The sequence below is a fragment of the Nothoprocta perdicaria genome, unplaced genomic scaffold (assembly GCF_003342845.1).
Source record: "Nothoprocta perdicaria isolate Ctin4 unplaced genomic scaffold, notPer1 scaffold_378, whole genome shotgun sequence".
NCBI lineage: Eukaryota > Metazoa > Chordata > Aves > Tinamiformes > Tinamidae > Nothoprocta > Nothoprocta perdicaria.
The window spans coordinates 282853-287325 of record NW_020455619.1 but is presented as its reverse complement, the minus strand read 5'-3'; positions in this window follow the sequence as shown (position 1 = coordinate 287325).

Here is a 4473-nt window from a genome sequence, read left to right as displayed (position 1 = left end):
AAACGCCTTAACAGAAGTTCCCAATGGACAAAAAAGTATTTTCTTATGCAGAAGCTGGAAGCTTCAGGCTGCTGTGTCCTGTACCTTGGGAGTACCAAGTGGCACCAGAGCCCGTGAGGCTCCCCTGCCACAAGCCCATGGCGGCTGCAAGAAGCCACACAGATGCTGGCCCCAGGCTGTGCCTGCAAGTCGTGGGTGGCCTGTCCCACTGCCCTGTGTCGGGCAGACTGCTGTGATGGGGCCCTGCTCCACATAGAGCAGCGCCAAGTGCCCAAACTTCTGCCTGAGCAAAGCTGGGGACGGTGTCCTTGTGCCAGGCAGTGCTGTGGGGCTGGGAGCTAGTGTCTCCCTGCTGCCCCACACCAGCACCACGCTGCTGCACTGGGGCATGGGGTGCGCTGGTAGCCTTGGCCATGTGGTTCCACTGGCCACTGGTGACACGCTGTGAAGCACCAGCCAGGCTATGGGGCAGCGCTGGCAGTGTGGCTGGAGGGGCAAAAGGGTATGAGTTGGGGGSCAAAGGGGTATGAGCCCAATCAGCCTCCAATGCTGCAAAACTGCTGATTGCCATGTGTGTGGAGCCAGCTGGTACGGTCACTGCCGTGGTGTCCCCTTTGCTCTCCACATGCCCTGTGCCATGGGCAGGGGCTAAGGGATGTGTTCAGGAACGAGGAGTTGCCTCTGTGTGCCCTGTTGGTGGATGTGGGGAGGAAAAGGGTGCCTGAGGCAATAGAGGAGATGAGTTCAGTGTTGGAGGAGATCCTGGCTCCAGCAGCTGGCGGTTGTCAGTACAGGACTCAAGCTCTGGAGGGGACAAGCAGCAGGCCTTGTGCCTGCTTGAGAACTAGGGGCCAGACAGTGCCCAAACTCCCAAGTTTCACACTTCCTMTGCAAGCAGCCTGCTTGGCTAGTTCCACGTTAGAAACCTCCCTCTAAGCATCTGAAGGTGGTATCAACATGTGAAGTGGGAATCTCATCTACAATCCCAGTCAAGAAAAGCTAAGGGAAGGATTTAGTTCCTAAACACCAGCTCTCACATGGATGCCAAAATGCTTTGGCTGCAAGTTGCTTTCCTAAATTGAGTGGCTGAGATGCATGTGGCAAAAGAAGAATTTGAATTGCACTGATGCATGAGGCTATGTTGCTCCATGAGGAAATGTGCTGTGGCATAGGGCCCAGAAGGGAAGAAAGGTGCAGGAAAGCTGGTTGATACTCAAGAATCTCCCCACAATGCTCCAGATGAGTCCGTTTTAGTGAGGACTTTACCGAATTTCCAGGAAGAAAGCCTGCAGAGAGGGAGACTCTCCCTTRTGCGGGAGAAATGGCTTAGCCATATCTGAAGCAAATTGTGCATCCATAAGGCCACAGGCCCTGCTCTTAGGCACTCATGAGCACGGAAGAAGCTGGTCAATGTCATTATAAAGCCACCCTTGGGAAGGCTCTGGTCAACAGGAGACATGTTTGAGGCCTGCTAGAGCGCCAATGCCATTCCAGTCTTCCAAAAAGACAAAAACATGGTTTCACAAATGGGAAACCATGCTTAACCAACCTGATAGCCTTCCCTGATGGCATGGCTGGCCGAGTGGAGGAGGGGACAGCAGTGRTTGTGCTCTTCCTTGACTTCAGGAAGGCTTTCCACACTGTCTCTCACAATAGGTAAGCTGAGCAAGTAAGGGCTGCATTAGCAGAGGGCGACCTGCACTGACAAGCACAAGCTCCACTGACAAGGGGCTGAAAGGCAGACCTCCAAGGACTGTGATTCAGTAGCTCAAAGTGTATGTAGAGATCTGCAGTTAGTGTCATACACCAGGGTTCAAGGCTGGCTTCAATCCTGCTCCAGTCCTGTGCTGCCTTTCACAGGGACCTTGACAGGCTGCAGAGATGTGCTGGAGAGGAACCTCATGAAATTCAGCAAAGAGCAGTGCTAAGTCCTACATCTCAGGAGGTATTGCCCCCAGGACAGGCTGGGGGGCAATATGCTGGAAAGCAGCTCTGCAGAGAAGGATCTGGGAGTCGTAGTGAACAAATGGATCATGAGCATGAGGAGGTGCATCGCCATCTGGACAATGAAGGTAATTCTTCTCCTCAGCTTGGAGGAGGCCACTCAGCTGAACTGCTGAGTCCAATGCTGGCTTCTCCAGCACAAGAGATGTGGAGCTCTTGGTGTGAGGCCAGTGAAGGACAACAAAAATAACAAAGGGCCCTGGAACATCTCTGTATGGGGAAAGGCTGAGAAAGCTGGGATTCCTCAGCCTCAGGAAGACAAGACTGAGGAGGGATTTTATCAAAGCATTTAAATATCTGAAGGGAGRGTGTAACGAGTGAGGGGGAGGGTGAAGACTCTTTTCAGTGGTGGCCAGAGACAGGACAAGAGGCAACAGTTACAGAAGTCTGTTGCTGTTTTCACACCAGTGGACTTGCCAGCTCTGAATCTGTGTGCTATTTTGGGAGACAAGCTACAATATGTGTATTATCACCCTGCCCGTGAAGGATGGCCCATCAACTAGTCAATACATCATCACCACAGTAACAACAGCAACAGCCAGTCTATCTAGAATAGACAACCTAAACCTAGAGACATATCCCACCAATCACGAAGGAAGGACCCATGGATTCATAAAATCTTAAGTTGCAAAAAGACTGTTTGGGCAACAATTTGAAGATCAGTATCTGATCTGGAATAGCTGAATAAAGGGGAAAAATCACTTCCCTTAACCTGCTGGATATTCTGTCAATGCAGCTCAGGAAACTTGGCATTCTCTGCTGTCAGGTCATGCTGCTGGTTACATTGACCAGCCCACCTAGGGCTGCTCAGAAGTGCTGCTCTCCAGCCAGTCAGCCACAGTCTGGATCACTGCAAAATTAGAATTACAGAATAAGGTAGGTCAGACTTATGGCAACAGGTTCCACCAGCAGTCCAAAACTCTGAGTCCAAAGCAAGGTGATGAGTCATTATCCTGTAAAATCCAGTCAATGAATGACTCAGAACCAGCAGGGAATTGTGCTGGGCACAAGAGGTCCACTTAAAAATATAGTTGGGAACAGGACTGGGGGCCAAGCCTAGAGGTTGYGTGGGGTGTGTGAGTGGAGGTCCCTGAAAAGGGTAGTCAGGGCAAGAAAGTCCTGTTGTAGACTAGGGGGACAAACTAGATATGGATGATAACTTCAGTACATGGAGAAAGTGAAGTTAAAGCACAACAATAAACTGTAGAAGCAATCAGCATTGTTCAAAACAGAGGTTTCAAACTAAACATATAGCCCCATTAGTACAATCTGATGTYTAAAGGGTCAAGATGAATGACACTCAGCTTATCAGTGGATAGAGCTAATAATGAGACTCCCCATTCCCACAGGAGAAGCTGAGTTGCATTCAGTTTTGGAACGTACTTTTTCCAGGACTTTTTTCCTGCACTTGCAAAAATCGGAAAACCACAAATCAAACTGTTAACTAACTTCTATGCATGTATAGCAGAGTACTTTAAGAAGGAGCAGGTCTTTTTCCCAGGGTAGAATTCCAGAGCAGACATACCTCATGTTTCTATAGTATCTTTAAAATTAAGATTTGAATATAGCATCTGCAAAGACGTTGTAAAACAGAACATGTACAGGCTTTTCCTTATGAAAAAAAGAAATGTGTATATTTTTTGGATTTTTTTAAAGTATCTTCTGCTTCACATTTCATGCTCCATGAAAAATGAAGTCTAGCATATGCCACATAAAAGAGTTGGTAGTATCTGCTACCACCTGCTGACGAACACCACTACTGACTTTATCCCAGCCAATCTCATGGAAGCAGCCTGTATTTTGTGATAAAACTTGCAATGACTGCTCTCTACAGTGCCTGAACAGTAATATATAAAAACTTTAATACTACATGTTATAGTCACAATAAGCCACTACCTTTTTTCTCCATTCAGCTTGTCTGTTTGTATGTCAGCTTCACCTCTGACCATCATATTCAGCTCTACTACATCTTGCATTCACATCTACTACATCTTGCATTCACTGAACCAAATTTCATATTAAATATCATCTGAAAAAAAAAAGAAAAAAAGGACGAAGTTTTAGGTAAGTCAAGTCTTGAGAAAAAATTAATTTCATGATGCAGTAGCAATACAAATTTCATGAAAACCACGGCAAATACTGGCCGTGTAGCAGAACGGCTTGTGATCCAGGCCAAGGTAACTCCATTAAGATCACGGTGCCTCCTCGCTTGTCCGATGAACCTGAATTTGAAAGACCTGTTCAAGATCTGTTTAAGGTAGGTTCTTCCAGACCTACAAATATTTAGCAAAACAGGAGTGTAAATGAGATGTCTTGTCCCCTTTCCATCACCTACTAATCCTTTTTCTTTTTCTCTTTGGCAAAGCTTAGCATTTTTCTCTTGGCTGAAGCTCCTGCCGGGGCATGCTCATGGTTTCTAGTCAGAAATTCCCAATCAGGGCTTAATATTGTCTTTTTTTTTTTTTTTTT